Source organism: Antechinus flavipes, chromosome 2 (genome assembly GCF_016432865.1).
Source record: "Antechinus flavipes isolate AdamAnt ecotype Samford, QLD, Australia chromosome 2, AdamAnt_v2, whole genome shotgun sequence".
NCBI classification, from domain to species: domain Eukaryota; kingdom Metazoa; phylum Chordata; class Mammalia; order Dasyuromorphia; family Dasyuridae; genus Antechinus; species Antechinus flavipes.
This window is the reverse complement of record NC_067399.1, coordinates 245034975-245057329: the sequence shown is the minus strand read 5'-3', so window position 1 is coordinate 245057329 and position 22355 is coordinate 245034975. Positions and strand designations below refer to the sequence as shown.

Here is a 22355-nt window from a genome sequence, read left to right as displayed (position 1 = left end):
AATCAATACCTTTTGCTAATTTTTAAGGAATTTTTTTCTTCAATGATCTTTTGCACATCTTTTTCCATTTGGCTAATTGGAGTTATTTTCATTACCAAAGTTTCATATCTTTTTGCCATTTGTCAAATTCTGCTTTTAAAGATGTTATCGTCTTCATTTCACTTTATTTTTTTAGTGTCTTTTACCAAATTGTTAATTGTCTTTTCATATTTTCCCGCTCACTCTCATTTCTCTTCCCAGTTTTTCTCTACTTCTTATTTGATATTTAAAGTACTTTTAAACTCTTCCAGAAATTCTTGTTGAGCTCTTGTCATATTTGCATTTTTTTTGATGCTTTGCTTGTAGCTGTTTTGACATTACTATCTTTTGAGTTTGTATCATTTCTCACCACAGTAGCTTTTTATGGTCAGATTCTTGTTTTGTTGTTCATTTTTCCAATTTATTTTTTTGCCTTTGATTTATATTAAAGGGGACTGTTCCAAGCTTTAGCTTTTCATGTGGCTGTTTTCAGAGGGAGTTCTGGAGGTATGAACGTTCAATATGCTTTCAAATTGGTGTGAGCCAGGGAGCAATGTGGTCATTGCCCTTCTGGCCTGTGCTCTGGTCCTTGTCCAGGAAAGGCCTCTTACCCACTGTGGTCACAAGCAATACTGCTTCTCAGAACCCTGAAACTGTGTGACTACAAGCACTCCTCTCTGCCCTGGAACTGTGACTTGGAAATGGGCATAAGCTGTGGAGTTTCCAAACAGGGCCCGGTCCTGCTCCCAGTGCTAACAGGTGCTTTTTTATCTCTTTGTGACCAATAGCCAGATCCCTTTAACATCTCTTGTTTTAAAGTTTTTCAAAACTCTTATTGCTATTATTCCTTTTATTTTGCTGCTACTATTGCCCACTCTAAGCTCCAAAGCTAGGGTTGTTACCACATGGGCTCCAGGCCAGTCCTTGACCTAGTGTCCCCTTTCAATATTCTAAGTTGTCTTGAACTGGAAAAATATTTCATCTGGACCTTTTATTGGCCCTACTACTTCAGAATTTGATTTGAGACTTTATTTTAAAATTGAGAAAGCAAAGCTACTTCTTTTATTCTACCATCTGATTCCACCTCTGGAAGTCCTTCTTCTGACTCTTAAAAGGTAAATCAAAACTCATTATCCTGAGTATATTTAATATCATCCCTCCCGCACCATATTTTTTGTCTTTCACATATTTAACACATTCAAGAAGAAGAAAACCAATATTTTGTGAGGATAAGAAGGGTCAGCAACTACTTCCATTGCCTTGCTCCTACTCTGAGAACTCATATAAAAGTAGAAGAATCAAAATGTGATTTGATATTTTAAGCTGACATTGTTTTTGTATCTCTAGAACTTAACAGAGTACCTGACACACCATGGACACTTAATAAATGCTTGTTGATTAATTGGTTAATTATATTGTAATTTTAAAAAGTAATTATTCTGGAAGGAGCAAGAGAAAGAAAGAGAGACAAGAGGGAAAGAATAGGCGGAGACAGAAAGGGAAGAAAGAAAGAAGAAACATAAAGAGAAGGAAAAGAAAAAGCAGATGAAGTAGATGGTGGGCCAGAGAGAAGTTAAATGAGACCACTCTGGTAGATTAGTAGAGTGCTTAGGGCCTGAGGCTCTTGGCTGGCTTTCTCCCTTATCCTTGTGCTGTATGTGTCTCTGGGGAGGTTTTGTGCTCACAGTCGTGATGTAAGCCATCCGCAATTTGATTACATAGAAGAGTTTGACCAATGATGATTCTGTGTCTAAAGTTTAGTAACAGCTGTGTCCCTACTAGTACCTTCTGAGTGCATCCTTACTTTATTGGGCTTGCTCTGTGAACCTGGAAGCTCCCCTTTGGCAGAGAGAGACGGCTGGGTCCTAGGATCTGGGGTCTGGTTGGGGGGGAGTTGTTCACTTCTCCCATAATGCCCTTTTCAGTATCTTTACTGCATACCCCAGTAACAGAGGCCCAGACAGTCAGGATGAACTGGCAACTTCTCCAGTAACAACTTTATTACCATAATACTGGCATCCAACAAAATATATGAGAGCCATTGGCGGTAGCGACCAGATGTGCAAGCCACGGAGTACCAAATGGAACACCCTGGCACAGCATTCAAAGGGGGCTTTTCTGTGGCACAGCTGGCTGTACATAATGCTTTTGTCATTCATCAGCCCACAGCATCTGGTGTGGTTGCTGTCAGCTTGGGATTCTCAGACAGCCCTAATCTCAAGTATCTTAATAATAGCACAGCCTTGCCAGACAGAGGAGAGAGACTTATTTCACCCAAATTAGAACATGGAGATTCCAAGTCGTGTATCAGGATGGAAACCTTGAGGACAGGGACTATTTCTGCCTTCCTTTGTACCCCCAGAGCTTCTCACAGTACCTGGCACATAGTAAGTGCATGATGTATTTGTTGCCTGATTGACTATTGTCAATTCATAAACATCACTGGGAAAATCATGCTAGATATGAAGTAAGAAAAATATCATCTTCTAGTCAGCTAGCTCCACCTCTGCCATGAAGTCTCTGGATGATTCTGGACAAATTTCCTCATTTCCCAGGATACTGATTTTCCTCTTTGTAAATATAGATAATAATGCTTTTTCTGACAAGCTTCCACGGTTGTTGTGAGGATCACAAGAAAGAATACATGTGAAACAACAACAAGAACTAGTATTTTATAAGACTTTGCAAAGTGCTTTACAAATATTAATTTCATATGATCCTTACAATGACCAAGGAGGTTATGCTACTATTATTCCAATTCTACAGATGAAAAAACTCAGACAGGAGTTAAATGACTTGCTCAGAGTCACTCAAATAGTGTCTGAACTCAAGTCCTTTTGACTCTAGATCCAGTGATCTACTTGACAATATTTAAAAATGATAAAATGATAATAATGATTATTATTTCAATACTTTAAGAGATCTGTGTTTTCCTCAGTATGAATGCAGCTCCATGAATGCAACTTCCAGAATCACCATGTCCTAGTAACTGGTTTCATGAATTTCTATGAACCAAAACAAAACAAATCCACAAAATCCAAACGTCACCTAGTAGTCAATTATCTAGTAATTCACTTGTTTAAATTTAATTAGACTAGTCCTCAGATGACAGATCAAAAAAGTCCATTGCTAGGCCCGTACTCAAAGGTTTTCCACCTGGGAAGAATGTTAATGAGTTTAATTCCATTGACATAACTTTGCAGAACCTAAGGGATGTTCCATGCCATAATGGAGCACCAAGGTGGACTTTGATCAAAAAATATCATCATTGCCTTCATTGTTATTATTATTTTCATCATCACCATCATCACCACCATCATCATTTTCATCATTATCATGACCATCATCATCATCATTTTGTTATTCAGAAAGAGGGGTCTCCTGAGAAGAAGGAAGAAGAATTCTCTGCACTTGGAATTCCATCTCAGACCTCTCTTCCTTTCCATTGGTGACTCTCCCATGCCTAGAATATTTTCCACAGTGAAAGTGTGATGCAGTGGAATTAAGTGTATTATTAGGAGTCAGAAAAATTTCTGGCACTGCCATTTAATAACTGTGTGACCTGAAGGTGGTCAATCCATCCTTCTGATCCTCACTTCCATCTAACTCCCTTCAAGTATTACCTCAAATGCTACCTCCTCCAAAAGGCTTTTTCTGATCTCAGCCTTTAGTTCTCCCCATCTCCCTCCAAAATAACTATTTTTTGTATAAGTTTTGTGGGTACTTAACTACGTACATCTTCTCTCCCTCCCAGCAGCATCTAAGTTCTTTGAGGCTAAGAACTAATTTTTTTTGGTCTTTGTAATTCTAGTGCCTTTCACAGTGCCTGAATCATGTGTTGTTGTTTAATGGTTTCCAACTCTTTGTGATTCCATGGACCAATACTTTCTATGGGGTTTTCTTGGCAAAGATATTGAAGTAATTTGCCATTTTCTTCTCCAGTGGAATAAGGTAAATAGAGATTAAGTGACTTACCTAGAGTCATTCAACTGAGTATCTGAGGCCAGATTTGAAGTCAGGCCTTCCTGACTCCAGGCCTTTTGCTCTATCCACCGAGCCATCTAGCTGCCTTCAATAACTAGTTCCACTCGTGAAAATGCAACTTGACTTGAAGGGCATTGAACCAAAAGAACCATAATTGTGGGGGAGCTAGATTTTTAAGATCCCTTCTTTTGCCTAGAAGATGTGACTGTCCACTTTTTCCATTGTCCTAGGGGGAGAAGAAAGATAATTGTCACACTTTACAACGATAGGATTGTGTCAGCCTCCAAACCCCTGACACGTTGATATGGTGGCTCAGAGTTCAGGAAGACAGTTATCTCACTTGAATCTGGCCCCCCCTTCATCCCAGAAGAGCTTGAATTTCCAACTCTGGATGGAGTAGAAAGGAGGGGACATTCCCTCCTTCACTCACCTATCTCCAAGGCTAGAACTGGCCTAGAACTGCATCCATCTACCACACATCCGTGGCTGAGAAGGTCAGGAAGGAAGCGCAACAATTTTGCACACTCTGTTCCCAAGAAGATATTTGCTAGCCAGAGAATAGAAAATAGTTCTAGGACAAGACTTGCACTTTCTCCGAGCTTGGGGGAAAACGTTATTCCCAAGCATTGCCACAAGGTGGCAAAGTGGATTTGCCAAAGTATTCAGTCTGGGAGTCTGGAGTCTATCGGAAATTCTGGGTGACTCTTAGCAAATCTAAGAGAGTTGGGAAGCCCAAAGAGAAGGCTTGTAAGAGACAAAATTTCTGGGCATAAAATGATTCTTTCTGTTTGTTTCAATGTACCTTGATTTTGAAAAATTCACTTTCCCCAACCCCTACTTTAATGCACTCATCCCTGACAACCTACATGCTATAGAAGTGAAGCTACCAAATTAATTTGTCAAAAACCTCTTCACATCAACATGAACATGGTTTTAAGGCTGCTTAAGTGGGAAGATCTGCTTAAAATATCTTAAGTGCAACACAGATACCCATCTAACATGGAATGAATGGCCTGGTGTGGCAAGGATTTCCATGGAGATCATTATCTCACCTGGATCTGGTCCACACTTCATCCCAGGGAGACTTGAATTTTTGGAGCAGGAAGAAGGCCAGAGCTGGACATTCATCCTTCCCTCTTCTATGTCCAAGCAGGTTAATTGGCTGGAATCATATCTATGTACTACATACCAGATATTTATAGTACCTAAGGGTACAATGCATTTTTTTTTAAGGTTCAGAATAAAAAAGACTCTGCTAATTGCTCCCAGAGGAAGGTAACAACCTATTCTTGGACAGTTTAGTCAAATGTTACTATCCTCATATAAATTATTCTCCTGGTTCTGTTCATTTCACTCTGCATCAGTCCATAATACTTGGGATTCTCTGAAATCCTTGCTTCTTTTATTTTTTTAGGGCACAATAATATACCTTGTATACATGTATATTTCTTCAGCTGTTCCTCAGTTGTCTAACAGGAAATCTGAAGAAACTACTTAGATCCCAGTTTTTGCTTTTCTTCCCTACCTCCTTCTTCTCTTAATCTCCTTTCTAACTCAGGAAGTCAGTTTTGCTTGTCAGTGCCATCTCCCCAGTATTATTCACCCTTTTAACCATCCTTCTTGTCCCTAATTGTTGCCTTATTGAATTTTATGAGTTTCTATACCAAAATGTGTGTATGATCAACTCTTCTTTATTCATTTTAGGTAAAACTAGTTGTGTACTCACAACTCCCCTTCCTCCAAACACATACATATGTTCGTAAATACATGTATTTATAGGATACATATGTATATATACATTCGTGTATGTGTATAATCAAACCATCTCAGTTATCAGAAATGGCAAGCTCCACTTTTTTATTTTTCTTTCTACATTAGTGTATTCATTCCTTCCTTTATCTTCCCTTCTTTTTCTTCTTGCCTTCTTTAACTCCTTCATTCCCCAGTGAGCATCTGAAAGGACAAGGACTCCCTTTCACCTCCAAGGATCAAATACAAAATCCTCTAACATCCAAGCCTTTCAGGACCTATGCCTTCACCCCGACCTTTACAGTCTCCTTACACTTTGCCTCATTTACTCTTTGAATCAGCAATATTGGCCTCTTGGCTGTTCCATAAACCAGACACTCCATCTCCCATCTATAAACATTTTTTCTGGCTATCCCCCATGCCTGGAATGTCCTCCTTCATTTCTGCCCCTTGTTTTCCTTCAAATCCCATCTAAATAAAATTCTGTCCTACAAGAAGCCTTTTCCATTTCCTCTTTATTCTAATGTTTTCTCTCTGTTGAGTATTTCCCATTTATCATGTATATAGCTTGTTGTACATGATTGTTTCAATGCTGTCTCTCTTATAAGCTTGTTTTGACTTTCTGGTTATATCTAGTACTCAACATAGTATCTGGTACTTAATTAGTAGTGAGCACTTAATTATTATTTATCAATTAATTAAACCTTGCTTTTTTATCATGATTTTTTGGTGTATCTAATCATTTTTTAAAATTGTTACTTTTTATCCTGTTCTACATTTGCTTTTATTGTAGGATATTTTACATTCCCTTCTTTTTTATTTTATATAAATCATTTCACTCATTTAATTTTGATCTAATATTTCTTGCTGTCTCATGGAACCCTGATTTCTATTTCGTGGATTACATTTTTCAGAGATTCCATTTTTCAGTTAGGGTTTGCCACTTTCTTTTCTAGTTTGCTTAGTTTCCTTCCAGTTCTTTCCTGGTTTTCTTCTCTCTTTGCTTTATTCATTTTAGTTATCCATGTAGTTCGTTTGGAAAATTCACTTTTTACTTAGAGTCTCTACTTATAGTATTATAGAATTAGATTTGAAGCAATTTTTACACTGAATAGTATTTTCTTCAATTCATATCTCCTCTGCTTTGTCTTGCCCTGCATCCTTTAGGCTTTTGTACTTACCTCCACCTCCTATACTTAGATCTTCCTCAATCGTTGAAGTCCCGGATCTTTATGACTCTCTGTATTGTCTCAGGACAAAGTGTTGGGGTTCTCTGAGCCACAAGGTCTGAGGACTCTGACATCATGTTGGTCAGGATCTTCCAAGGTCTTTGCTCTGAGGTTGGACTAACTGAGGGCAATCCCTAAAAAAAGCTTCTCTCCTTGCTGCCCACACACAGGACATTGAAAGCTATACATTTCTCTGATTATTTGACTGTGGGCTTTTGGCTGACTTTTTATCCATTTTAGGGTATAAATGTTACTTACTCTAGATTCTTTATTTTGATTCTTTTACTTGATCATTATTTAGTCTAGTGTGAACAGAGTTTTGCTACAGTGGAGAAGAAAAGTTAGTCCACTTTTCATTCAATTAGTCATCTTGAAAGGGAGTTTCAAATAATCATATATGAGCAAACAGTGAGATTAAAATTGAAGTGGTTATACAAATTAATATAGATGGCAGACCACACAAGAGTAAATAGGCCTTTGACTCAGGAGTGAGAGAAAATCTCAGCTGAACTAAGGAGAAAACAATAAGCTCACTGGGAAGATCAGCTCTTAATGGTGTCTTGGTATGAAAGCAATGAGAACAAGAACATGTTGGAGGACCCTTTTCCCGGTATGTTTGTAGCTCCAAGGACAGCTCCCATCATCCATTCAAAAGTTCATGAATTCTTTAATGTCTCTTTCTTAAGCTCTACTTCTTTCTCTCTAAAGTCTCTAAAGTCCTACTTCAGGGTAATTTGAGATTGCCTTTCCTTGCATATGCAACATCAGGTTGTCCTTTTGGAAATCACTCAATCCATCTAAAGCAAAAAAGTGGTGTTCCATAGAATTTTAGGTAAGAGATTTCGATTTCTTTCCATTAAAATTCTCCAAAATCTAAAGGGACAAAAATACTCTCTCTGGCCACAAGATGGCAACCTACAATTTATTTTTATTTTTATTTTATTTAATCTTTTTTGCAATGGAAGATTCTCGTTTTATGGGTACTGCAGAAAAAGCTGAAGAGATTTTTAGAGTCTTCTCATCTATCATCCTGTTTTACCTTCGAGGCCACCGCAAAATCAATAATATCAACATCATTGTTATTATTTTTATCTTAAGGGAGAAATTCAACAAACCCTAGCAATGATTCTCTCTATCCCCATTCTGGTCAGTCTTTGATAGCTTAAGTGTTATATAACCTACATTGCAGAGCTCAACGTGTGAAGCCTCTTTTTCTATGAAACCTTGTCACCCCAAAAAGATTACAAGCTCTTTGAGGCAAGGGAAACAACATGGTATAGAGGGAGGGGCACTACAAAATAAAAATTAACACACTCAAAAATTAGTCAAAAACTCAGTTTTTGACGTATAAAATAGGGATAATAATAACTGTCCTTATTGCACCCCATCACAAGTCATAAACATTTTTATTTAATACATATCAGCCTTGCAACTTAAATTAATGATTTCCCTCCCCCAAAAAACCAAGAGATTTAAAGAGGGGAAAGTGTTTACATTCCCATCATAGAATCTTGAATATTGTTATTGAGTCATTTCAGTTGTGTCTCACTTTTTATGACCCCATTTTGGTGTTTTCTTGCAAAAATACTGGAATGGTTTGCCTCTTCCTTCTCCAGATCATTTTACAGATGAGGAAACTGAGGCAAACAGGGTTTAAATGACTTGGTCACGCAGCAGGTAAGTGTCTGAAGCTAGATTTGAGTTCATAAAGAGGACTTTTCCTGACTCCAGACCCAGTGTTCTATCCTCTGCACCACCCAGCTAGCCCATGCCCATGGCAAGTGCTTAATAAACATTTATCCAGAGAATGTATAAGAGTTGCAGGGATACCCAATTATAAGTAGCACAAAATTCATCTCCTTGTTCTACATGATGTGTGTAATTGGCCTGCCCTCTCCTTCTGGGATGGTAAAAGAAATAGAATCTTTCCCTAACATTATTATTGGTGTGGGGGGAAAAAAAGGTTAAGTTGACCCTCAATGGTTTAAGTTATAGTGGATTAATCTGAGAGAATTGAAAGCTAGCTTTCATATGTATAAACTTTACTGAATATATGGAACTCAAGCAGTATATGTGTATCTTTAGTGTATGGAGGAGTGGATGTGTTTGCCAGTGTGGGCTGTGGATTAGTGATATTGTAAATATCTGTAAAAGTAGTGAATTAGTACAGGTGAATGTGTGAATGTGTTAGAGGAAAATATGTCCTTCAGGAATCCCAGAAGGCTAGAGGGATGTGGGTGTCTGTGTGTGTGTGAATGGGCTCAGGTGTGGGCCCTTAAACCAATAATCAGACAGAACTGGGAAGTATGGAAGCTACCAGAGGTAAACTCTGAGCCTGATTCTGCAGAAGGATGGAGATGAGCACAAGTTAGCACAGTTAAGATGGCCAATGAAACGTTACTTTCACCAATGAAAGGAGTTAGAAAATCATAAAAATCTGAATTTAAAGCTACTCCAGAGTTCATTTAGCCTACAAGACAAGAGCAAGGTCTCCAATAAGTCATCATTTAGCTTTTCCTGGAAGATTTCCAATGATGGAGAGCTCCTTCCCAAGGCAACCTGTTCTACATTTTAGATGGTTCTACAAGGCTCCCCACTATTTCTGTCCACTGGTCCTAGTTTTTACCACTGGACTCAGGCCAACAGAAGAATAATCCCTCTTCCATATGATAGCACTTTAAATCTTTGAAGATAACAATTATTGCCCTCACCCAAAATCTTCTAGTTTCCAGGCCAAATATTCCCAATTCTTTTCAACAGTCCTTATAAGGCATGGATTTCAGTCTCCTCTTCATCCTTGTCATTCTCCTGTTGGTACCCTCCAAGTCATTCTTGAAATATGGTAGCCAGAACATTTATGATGGGAAAAAGACTTGGGCTAGCTATATATCAAGAATAAGACCCAATAGATTGACAACCCGAGTGGTATATCACAAACCTAAAATATTAAAATAACCAAAAGAAGGCCCCCAAAGTATTGAGTAATTTTTTTTCTCTGGAGAAATTATAGAAAGCCATGGATAAAAATCACATAGGATTGGAAGGAATGGAAGATCTTCTATTTTTTAGGACCAATAGAGGAAGTTCCTGCAACAAGGAGATTTTTTAATCCTTTAAATTATCCAAGTAAATTTAATCTAATTTGATTGGCCTGTTGTTCTAGTCTAATATTTTAACTAGCATTTTATTTCTGCTTCCCAGTTGTATCATCTCCAACTTTTAAAGCATGGCATCTAGTTGTTGGAATTCCTATCACTTCAGATCAAATAATTAAACTGCATGATCTACATTACGTTTTAAAATTTTAACTACAATCTCTATAGCCCCTGATCCAAAGATCCCATTGGGTCCATATTCTTTTAAGGAGGTTAAAGACAGAAAGACACTATCTATGCTAAAATATACATAGTAGTATTATCTGTGGTAGCTAAGAACTGGAAACATAATTGGAGAATGACTAAATAATTTGTGGTAAATGCATGGAATAGAATGCTACTTTGCCAAAAGAAATGATGACTATGAAGAATTTGGAAAAGCATGGAAAAGCATGTGTGAGCATGAACTCACACAAAGTGATGTCAGCACACTAGGAAAACAATAAAACACAATGACTATAAAAGCATCAATAGAAAGAACAAGCGAACAAAAAGAAACTAAATACTGTGTAATTATAATAACCCAAGCTTTGCCTTTAAGAAGAGATACGAAAATACATTTCTCTCCCCTTTTTGTAAAAGTAGGAGACTAGAGATATCAAATGGCACTTATACAATTAGTTCCTATTGATATGTTGCTTATTTTTAATTTTACATTTCTTTTTGATATAAGTATTAACATACTTTAAAAGATTAAAATAAAAAATATAGAAAAGAAAGTTCTGAATCTTAGGAATTCCTCTCCTTAGTCCTAAAAACTGCGTTTATAGACTAGTCCAAAGAACATACAGCTGGGTCCCCAGTAAATTATGTGCTGGTAAATGTTTAACAATCAGGTCATTGGTAGAAACATGTGCACAAGACACATTTTTAAATTTAATCTGAATTTATAATATGTTCTCCATCTTTCTTAAGTCTAGAAAATTAACAATATGATAAATCCAGCCCTGATTTAACAGTTTTCCAAGTGTCAATGCTCCCACTAAGAATGTAGTTCCTGTATACCTCTGCTTCTAAATCAATCCACCTTAGGATAAAGTGAACCCACATTGCCCAGGTTTGTGCCACAACTTTCTAATTCACAGTTATCCCAGCTGGTGTTGTGCGAGCATGGGCAGGGCACGTTCCCAGTTCCACCACCAGTCTGGCCCACAATAGCTCCTCATCTGTAATTGGAGAAGGTTGCACTGGTTCTAGGATCCTTTTTTGATAACATAGAAAGAATGAGAGACAGAATGATGGATGGCCTGGGAGCTATCCCTGACATATTTAAAAACTAATGAGGAGAGAACCCAGGCCCACCATCTCTTGATTCCCCCCATCTCAGTGGGATAGATTTCTTTAGACTTCAACACTCCACGGAACCAAGGAGTTCAACATACCAAGGACCATGTACCTTCTTCTCCCAACCCCCTCAGCTTCCTTTCATGTGTTGTCTCTCTTTATTGGATTGTAAACTCCCTGAGGGCTGGGATTATCTTTCCTGTTCAAATTTGTGTCTCTAGTGTTTAGCAAGTGGCTTATTGATGTTTATTGACTGGCTGGATTAAGTAGAGATTCTCTGGGGGATTTGTGCAAAGAAGACTGGACAAGGAGAGGGCATGGAAAGGTTTCAACTTGCATTTATGATAGGGCCGGAATGATGAAGTCGAGGATCAATAAAAGTTTATATCTTCATATTTATTATTTTTTTAAAACATATATGTCTTTATTGTCTCCCACAGAAGACTGTAAGCTTCTTTTGAGCAGATGGTTTCATTTTTTGTATTTATATCCCCAGTATCTAGTACAAGGGCTGACACATTGTAGACTTTTAATAAAATGCTTATTGATTATCTTCCCTATTAGACTATGCTACTAAGGACAGAGACTTTGCTGTCTTCATTTCTGTCATATTGTCGGCACAAATTTGTTGATTGTATGATACCATTACTGCTCCCTGGGCCTCTGCATGTTGGGTGGCTACCAGATCTCTGTGTTGGGGAACAGCCAGCCTCTTCTGGAAGGGATGGGGTAGATATTGGGAAGGTCCTTCTAGCACAAGGTCTATGTACCAAGGACTTTATTAAAAGATGTGCAAATTGTCGAAAGCTTAGAACTAATAAGCCGGTCCAAGGCTGCTTGGTTTTTTCCTGGCTCTGAACCTAACTGAAATGTTTAATCATCCCCACAGTTTAAGCATTTACCAAGAATCTGGACATACTCCAGACTCTGACGCTGTAAAAGATGTTTCCTTTCCTGTCACTGGGTTAAACATTGATTGGCACTAAACCAGCTATGCTCTTTCTTGATGTCATAGAGATGGGAATGTAGGAGAAATGTGAGCCACTCCCCCTCCAAGGTTTTTTCCATTTGATAGGTGGTTGGTCTCTTTACATTTTATTTTAGAAATCATGTAACCCATTAAAAAATTTTTTTTCTAATTAACAAGCTTCTAATCATACACACAGACACATACAGAGAGAGAGAGAGAGAGAGAGAGAGAGAGAGAGAAATATTACTTTTAAATAATTAAAACCCATGTAGCAATAGTCATAGTCAAAAAAAATTCCCAGATTGGCCATATTCAAAAATATACATCTCATTTTGGATTTTAATTCCACCACCTTTTTGACAGGAAGGGAGTAGCATGCTTTATCTTCAGACCTCTGAAATTATTATTTGTCAATACATCAATCAGACATCTTTTAAAGTTGTTTTTCTTTATAAATTATCATTATGTAAATCATTCTAATTCTACTCTATTTTAGTTCATAGGAGTCTTTTCAGTTTCTGCTGCAATTGTTCCTTTCATCATTTCTAATGGCACAAAAATATCCCATTACTTTCATATAACCACTATTTGTTTTTTCAAATTTTCCAATTTTTTTGCAACTATGAAAAATAGCTGTTATAAAAATTTTTGTAGATATGGATTCTTTTCTTTTTTCTCTGATCTCTTTGGAGGTTCATACCTACAGTGATGTTGTACAATTTAGGGATTTGGGGCAACATAATTATAAATATAGTTTTATCAATTCATGGCTCAACCAATGGTACATTAGTTTTCCCTCTTCAATAGTCTTTCCAACAAACTATTTTCCTTTTTTTGGCTTTCATGACAATATGATTAATTTATATATCTCTATTAGTTATTTGGATCATATGATTATTGATAGCAGGGATTTCTTCCTATGAAAACTGCCTGTTTATATCATTTGAACATATATCTATTGGGGTATAGCTCTTGGACTTATAAATTTGAATTAGCTCCTCAAAAAAGGAGGAGCTTTTTTTTATAAGACCATTATCAGAGAAATTTCATGCAAATGTTTTCTCCATTTGCCTGTCTCCCTTTTAATTTTTACTGCACTGGTTTTCTTTGTCATCTGGAACATTTTAAAGATGAGACCCAGAGAAAGGAAAGAACTAAACAGAACTGCCTCATAGTATTGCTGCAAACATCCAACGTGCCAAAATATGTCAAGTATTTTGTAAATGTTAATGTTCTATGTAAATGTCAGCAAATATTGTCGTCACCTACATCATTATTACTGAAGGTCACATAGGAAGGCTCACCAGGGGTTTTTAACAAACTAGATCTTCTGATTCAAATTCTAAAGGTTCTTTCAATAGCTCCCCTTTGCCTTTGGTTGACGCATTGAATCCCCCTTCATGGCATTAAGAACTCTCCACAGTGCAGCCCCAACGAACCTAGACAATTTTGACTTTCAGGAATTTCTGAAATTTCTCCCTTGCTCGTCTCAACCCAGTCTTCTTCGCCTTCATCTGCTCATGCTTCATCTGTTCCTGTTCATTTCTGAATGTACCCTTTCCCTGTGTAGCCCTCCTAGGGCCCCCCAAAGTTCTGCCATGTGTGGGGTCTGGTACCTGTGTATGTGCCATCTTGCATTGTTGCTCATCTTCATCTCACCACCTCAGGAAGGCTGTGAGCTCTTCCAGGGAAGACACATTTTCTTCTATGTTTTTTGAGTTCTTTAAAGGACAGAGAACTGTGCCTAATATGAAATAAGCTTAATGTGAAGTGAGAATACACATCAGACAAGTTTACCCTCAGCTTTTTTTTAATCTCTGGTTTTTGAGTAGAATCTCCAATGTCTCTTGACCCTTGTTTCAAAGATGTCCAATTTGAAGTTTTCTCTAGCTTTGAAGGCATAGGATAGGACTGGGGTAAATGATATTCTGTCATGGTTACATGCAGTCTTATAGGATTTAGGATAACTCAGAATTATTTAACCCTTCCATGACTAGAATGAGCCTTTGGCACATTTGTAGTAGCATTGATCTCTAATTTGGGAATAAAGATATAATTAGCCAAAATTATACCTGAACAAATTCAGTTGAGATTGGTGTAGTGAAGGGAGGGGAGAATGGAGGAAATTTCACCAAGTAGAGCAGCACACAGTCTGACCTGGAAAGAGGAAGAGAGACATATTAGCACAAAGGATAGTACAATGGATTTAGGGAAGAGGATAGGGGTGAGACTGAGGAAGAAAAGTTAGATTCAAAGACACAAAGAACAGTCCCACTTCAGAAAAGTGTTCTTGGGGGAAGCTGAATAGAAATAGCTGTTTTTACTAAGGAGGAACAAATCCTCCACGAAGGAAGCACTCACCAAAATGTCAGCATCCTATGGGAAAATTCCATTCATCCTATATTGGTTACAATTTTCTAAGAAATGGAGACACTATGCCTAATAAAAGTAAGAAAACTGGCTCTTCAAAGAATCCAGTGTGACACAAGATAAAGGGATTGCCAGACAAAGTCTTTGGAGGATACTATTGAATCTTAGGATTCTATATACTTGCCAAAGAAAAAAAATTGTTCTAAATCCACAAAAATTAGACCTTTTCCAATGGAAATTCTTTTGGGGAAAAGGCCCAATGAAAGTAGACAAGAAAATATCTCCTTTCTCTCCCATCTTTATCACTAACTAGATATATGGCTTTGGACAAGTCGGTTTCCCTTTCTAGACCTCAGTTTCCCCATCTATAAAATGAAGGACTAATATCAATAATTGTTAAAAAATAAAATGTAAAAAAAATGTCAACATTCAATTCATGCATTTTGAATTGCCTTAATTCATAGGCAGATAATGGATACAAGTGCTCCATGGCCTCTGAAGGAGTTTGACACTCACTCTGTGAACATTTCATCTATGAAAAACCATCCACCTAATACTATTAATTGCAAATTTAGACATTCATATCTATCTCCTTAACAATCTGATTAATTAGAGAAAGTTTTTACTATTTGTAATCTTTAGGTTATATATCATAGCCTTCCACACCTCTTCCTCCATATAGAATTGCAGTCAGTCATCATGATTCCAATGTTTAGTCCCAGCATTTTGAAAATTTAAAGCCCTCTTGTTTGATCTGGTCTCAATGAGAACTATATGGGAAATCCAATCTGTCTTGTTTTGTCAAGAGCCTGTTCTTAGCCCCAAAATAAAGGTCAACAGGGAGGTCCCTTATTGAAGCTGGGGCCTCCTGACTATCTGACCAGCTAACCTTCATTGACAGGATCCTTTCAAATTTCTAATGTATTGATTCTACAGTATAATTGGTTTTATATTATATCAGCTTTTATAATTGAGTTTGTATTTGTCTAAATCTATTTTCTTATGTGAGTTCAAGAATTTAACCTTCTACCTTGGTTTTTTAAAAAAGTTATCTCTTGTGCCAGTCTTTCCCACCTCCACCTGAATATCTGTTAATTAAACCTAACAAGCTAATTTGTTAATTTCCCAAAAGATATATTATCTGTCCTTTCCTATTTTTGTACAATTGAGGAAGTTTTTTCATCTCTTCCAAGGAGATTGCAAGTCTAGTAGTTGTGATTGTACAGTCTTCTCCAGGAATCACAATTTTTCTTGCACATACAGGTCCCTTTCCCTTTTTAAAAATCTCTTTGGGGTATAAGCCCAGTAGAAACACTGCTGGATCAAAGGGTATGCACAGTTGGATAACTTTTTGAACATAGTTTCAAATTGCTCTCCAGAATGGTTTGATGCATTCACAATTCCACCAACAATGCATCAGTGTCCCAATTTTCTCACATCTCATCCAACATTCGTCATAATCTTTTCCTGAATAGAAATAGTTTCAATTTCTTCATATGAAAGTTGTTTAGACTTATTCCTTGACTATTTGTCAATTGGAGAATGGCTTGATTTCTTAAAATTTGAGTCAATTCTCTCTATATTTTTTTAAATGAGGCCTTTATCAGAACCTTTGACTATAAAAATGTTTTCTCAGTTTATTGCTTCTTTTCTAATCTTGTCTGCATTAGTTTTGTTTATACAAAAGCTTTTCGACTTAATATAATCAAAATTATCTATTTTATGGTCAATAATGACCTCTAGTTCTTTTTTGGTCACAAATTCCTTCTTCCTCCACAGGTCTTAGAGGTAAACTATCCTATGTTATTCTAATTTATTTATAATCTCATTCTTTATGCATAGATCATGAACCCATTTCAACCTTATCTTAGTATACAGTGTTAGGTGTGGGTCAATGCCTAGTTTCTGCCATATTAATTTCCAGTTTTCCCAGCAGTTTTTGTCAAATGGTGAATTTTTATCCCAAAAGCTGGGGTCTTTGGGTTTGTCAAACACTAGATTGCTATAATCATTGACCATTTTGTAGCATTTCTTAATTTTTGAGAGAGGGAAATGATTAGCATCACCTGAATATCAGCTGACCTTTCTCAGTATAGTCAATTATAATGTTCTTGCCCCCAAACTACAGTCTATCACATTTTCTCCATGCCTACCAAGACCACTTCTTTATTTTGTATCAATAAAGAAAATTTCCTCCTTCTCTTGGGGTCATAGGCTTTCCTACAGTGACCAGTCTGCCCCCTTTGTTAAAAATTATACACACTACTGTTATTTGGAGTCTGTACTTCCATCTACTTTTATTGGATTTACTCAAGACACTTCTATTTCAAACTCTGGGAGCACATTTCATGGGGGTTCAGTTGCTTCCACCCTAGATGGGTCATGATGTTTCTGTAATCAATTTTTTCTGCCTCTCTTAGCATGGCAATGACCAAAGAGCATCTTCAGGACATAATCCTGTTCATGAATTAAGAGTTTGCTGGACATGACTGAAAAAATCCTGTTAGGTTCCATTCCTGGATGAAAAAAAAATAAACTGGATTTTTGAAGTCTTTCTTATTTCTCTAGATTCTCTAGAGCCTTAAAAAAATTGACTTTGGATTTTTAGGGTGAAATGCTCTTGGAGTCTGGACTCATCATCCTCAGTCCAGGGCTTCAATATTTCATTAAAGAAGAAAGTCATTACAAGGAAGACCATCCAAGCAAAAACAGGGAATGTTCTGAGAAGACTAAGTTCATGAGTCCACAACTGTTAGAGCAGCAAGACTTGGAAGAGGCCCAAGGAATGTTTTCATGCTAAGGAAATTCAGGAAACATCTGCCAATCATGTGAAAGAACATTAGGCTAGGAGTCAGGAGGCATGGATTAAGTCTTAATCTTGAAATTAAATGATTGTACAAAATAGGGCTATTTATTTCCTCTCTCTGATTCCTAGTCTTACTATTTGTGAAATGATGGGTTTTGAATAAATGATCTATATAAGATCCCTTCCACTGTTAAATCTATGATTTTATGATCTTTAAATTCACTATCAACTCTATTCTATGTTCTAAGGTCCCTTCTAGTTCTGGCATTTTCTATTCTATTGTTTTGTGGAAAAGCTGAAAAGAAGTAGACCAGATAGAACAGTTAGGTGGATTTGGAAATGGTTAAATGATTGAATATAAATAATGTTTGGAAAGAAGTTTTCAGTGGAATACCCAGAAATCTGTAGTTGATTCTGCTCTGTTTAAGGATTTTATCAATGACTTGCCGAAAGGCAAACAATTGACATCTTTAGTCAATGCAAATAGTATAAAATTGAGAAGGATCATTAATACACTAAAAATCAATAAAAAGTCAATGATGGTGATAATTATCTTAACAGCTCGGAATCTTAACAGGCCAAATTTAGTAAGATAACACAAAATAGGGATAAAAATAAAATCTTATATCTGGGTTCAAAAATTAATGTCATATTTTAAAAATTGAGGAAGCATAGCTAGACAGCAGTTCATCCTAAAAAGATCAAGGTAGCTGTCGTTAAATGGAATATAAATTTAATATGATTCAACAGTGTGACATGACAATCAAAAAAGCTAATTAAATGTTTATATGTATTTAGGAAAGCATGGTATATAGGATTAGGGAAAGGATAGTCATCCCTCAACTCTAGCCTGGGTAAAAAATGGTGTTTACCCTGTAGAAGAAATTTTACTACATTTTGGAGTGGCAGGAAGAAGGAAGCCATGATATTAAAAGGCTTATGTTCATGAATAAACTTCATTTTTGGGGTCTTCAGTATCTTTCCCTACTGAAGAAGAGAGGGATATGCCATTTTCTCTTTTTATTTTATTTTATTTTGTTTATTTAATATTTTCCCCCAGTTACATCTAAAATAATTTCTTTCTAAAATTTTTGAGTTCCAAGTTGTCTCCCTTATCCCAATCCCAGCCCCTATTTAGAAACCACATGTGAAATTATGCAAAACATTTTCATAAGTCATGTGGCGAAAGAAAACATGATCTCTCACCTAATGAAACAAAAAACCCTTCAAGAAAAACAAAATTAAAAGAGAAAAAGGAGAGACAGACAGACAGACAGACAGAGAAAGAGACAGAGAGAGAGAGAGAGAGAGAGAGAGAGAGAATGCTTCAATTTGTATTCAGACATAATCAGTTCCTTCTCTGGATATGCAGATATGCATAGGATTTTTCATCATAAGTACTTCAAGAGTAGTCATGGATCCTTGTACTGCTAACAATAACAAAGTCATTTACAGATGGTCATCTCAGAACATTGCTTTTTATTTTGTATACAGCATATTTTACTTTGCTTGAGTTCATGGAGGACTTTCCAGGTTGTTGGTTTTTTTGAGAGCATCCTGCTCATCATTTCCCATAGAACAATAATATTTGTTAAATATCATCCTGTCATGTAGACATGTAAATAGATAAACGTTTTTGAGTTCCTTATGATATCACTTTCCTGATTGCCTCTTTAGGCTTCTCCAGAGTTTTACACTTGAAAATCAAAATTTCCATTCAACTCTGTTCTTTTTAATATGAATGCTTGAAAATCCTGTTTCATTGACAATCCACCTTTTCTTTAGAAGGATTATACTCAGTTTTGGTGGGTAGACGATTCTTGGTTGTAATCCTAGCTCCAATGCTCTCCAAAACATCATATTTAAACCCTCCTTTTTATGCAGAATCTGCTAAATTTTGTGTTATTGAAACTGTGGCTCTACTATACTTGAATTGTTTCTTCCTGGATGCTAGCAATATTTTTTCCTTGATCTGGGAGCTTCAGAATTTGACTATGATTATTCCTGGGAGTTTTCATTTTTCTATCTCTTTCAAGAGGTAATCAGTGGATTCTTTAAATTTTAATTTAATCCTCTAATCTAGAATATCAAGAGAGTTTTCCTTGATAATTTTTTGAAAGATGATGTCTGGGCTCTTTTTTTGATCCTGACTTCATTTATTTATTTATTTATTTGTTTGTTTATTTATTTTTTTTAAAATTTAATTTAATTTAATTTTATAATAACTATATTGACAGAATCCATGCCATTATCCCTTGCACTCGCTTCTGTTCCGATTTTTCCCCTCCCTCTCTCCACCCCCTCCCCTAGATGGCAAGCAGTCCTATATATGTTAGATATGTTGCAGTATATCCTAGATACAATATATGTTTGCAGAACCGAACAGTTCTCTTGTTGCACAGGGAGAATTGGATTCAGAAGATAAAAATAACCCGGGAAGAAAAACAAAAATGTAAATAGTTCACATTCATTTCCCAGTGTTCTTTCTTTGGATATAGCTGCTTCTGTTCATCATTTATCAATTGAAACTGAGTTAGGTCTCTTTGTCAAAGAATTGATCCTGACTTTCAAATAAACCAATAATTTTTAAATAATCTCTCCTGTATCTGTTTTCTAGTCAGTTGCCTTTCCAATGAGATATTTCATTTTTTTCTTGTTTTTTCCTTTCCTTTCCTTTTCTTTTTTTTTTTTTTTTTTTTTTGGTTTTGCTTTGTTGTATTTTGATTTCTTGTAAAGTCATTAAGTTTCCATTTGCTCAATTCTAATTTTTAAGGAATTATTTTCCTGAGGGGACTTTTTACCTTTTTTCCCATTTGACCAATTTTGCTTTTTAAGGCATTCTCCTCATTAGCTTTTTTAAATTTCCTTTTGCACCACTCTCAATCTTTTTCCTAATTTTTCCTCTATCTCTGTTATTTACTTGATTTTCAAAATCCCTTGTGAGATCTTGCATAGCTTGAAACCAATTCTTATTTTTCCTGGAGGATTGGAAGTAGAAGCTTTGACTTCGTTTTCTTCTGAATATATGTTTTGACCTTGCTTGTTACCTTAAAAACTTTCTATGGTCAATTTTTTTTTCTTGTTTGCTCATTTTCCTAGTCTATTACTTTTCCTGGGAATGATAATTGGTCAGAAGTTGATATGGCAACTATAGATGAACAAAAAGAATTCATGACAAAGAACTCAATTGAAAGGAATGGGAAATGTTTATCCTGAAGAGGAAAAGATTTGAGAGGGACAGGATAGTTCTTCCCAGCATTTTGAAGAGTCATCATATGGAAGGGTAATTCCATTTCTATTTAGCCACAGAGGGAAGAACTGCGGACATTAGTGAAAATTTCAAAAGAAACAAATTTAGTTTGATGTGAGGAAAAATTTATCCTAAGTAAAACTGTTCAAAATAGAACGGAGTGGGGCAATGGAATTCCCAACCAGAGATCTTCAAGAAAAATCTGGATGAACACATGTTACATATAATGTAGAAAGGATGGGTCTTCAGGAAGGGATCTTACTACTATTCTTCCTCCTCTTCTACTTCTCCATCTCCTGGTACTTATCCCCCCTCCTATTTTTCTCTTCTTCCTTCTCTTCTCCTCTTCCTCCTGGCTCCCTGCTCCTGTTCCCCTTCATTATCCTCTTATGCCTTCTCTTCTCCCTCACCTCCTCCTCTTCCTCATTTTATTGGACTAATCTTACTACCACCACTGCTACAGAGTGCTGCTGCTACCACTACTATTACTGCTGTTGTTAAATCAAATATTGATGCTAAGACTGGTATACTACTCTAGGGCTGTTGTTGCTACTACTTCTGCTGCTGGCATTACTATTACTATTACTGTTGCTACTATTACTATTCCTACTGCATCTCTATTAGTTTTACTATTACTGCAACTACTATTACTATTCCTGCTGCAACTACTATTACTCTTACTATTGCTGCAGCTACTATTACTATTACTATTGCTGTAGCTACTATTACTATTACTACTGCTGCAACTACTATTACTATTTCTATTGCATTACTATTACTGTAATTACTATTACTATTGCTACTGCATCTCTATTACTTTTACTATTACTGCAACTACTATTACTATTCCTGCTGCATCTACTATTACTCTTACTATTGCGGCAGCTACTATTACTATTACTATTGCTGGAACTATTATTACTATTCCTGCTGCTGCTACCTTTACTATTACTATTGCTGGAACTACTATTACTATTCCTGCTGCAGCTACTATTACTATTACTATTGCTGGAACTACTATTACTATTCCTGCTGATGCTACTATTACTATTAATATTGCTGGAACTACTATTACTATTCCTGCTGCTGCTACTATTACTATTACTATTGCTGGAACTACTATTACTATTCCTGCTGCTGCTACCATTACTATTACTATTGCTGGAACTACTATTACTATTCCTGCTGCAGCTACTATTACTATTACTATTGCTGGAACTACTATTACTATTCCTGCTGATGCTACTATTACTATTAATATTGCTGGAACTACTATTACTATTCCTGCTGCTGCTACTATTACTATTACTATTGCTGGAACTACTATTACTATTCCTGCTGCAACTACTATTACTCTTACTATTGCTGCAGCTACTATTACTATTACTATTGCTGGAACTACTATTACTATTCCTGCTGCTGCTACCATTACTATTACTATTGCTGGAACTACTATTACTATTGCTGCTGTTGCTGCTACTTCTACTACTACTACGACAGAAACTATTATAATCTAGCTAGGATTTACATAGTGAATTAA

General features: G+C 36.4%; 1 long non-coding RNA gene across 1 annotated transcript; it reads right to left on the bottom strand.

Annotated features, from left to right (window-relative positions):
* Nucleotides 1–11871: 11871 nt before the first annotated feature.
* On the bottom strand, nucleotides 11872–14122 carry LOC127552462 (uncharacterized). Its single transcript, XR_007951394.1, has 2 exons — nucleotides 14006–14122; nucleotides 11872–12569 (listed from the first exon to the last, which is right to left on the bottom strand). It is a non-coding gene; the product is annotated as an uncharacterized LOC127552462 (long non-coding RNA).
* Between the last annotated feature and the right edge of the window lie 8233 nt (nucleotides 14123–22355).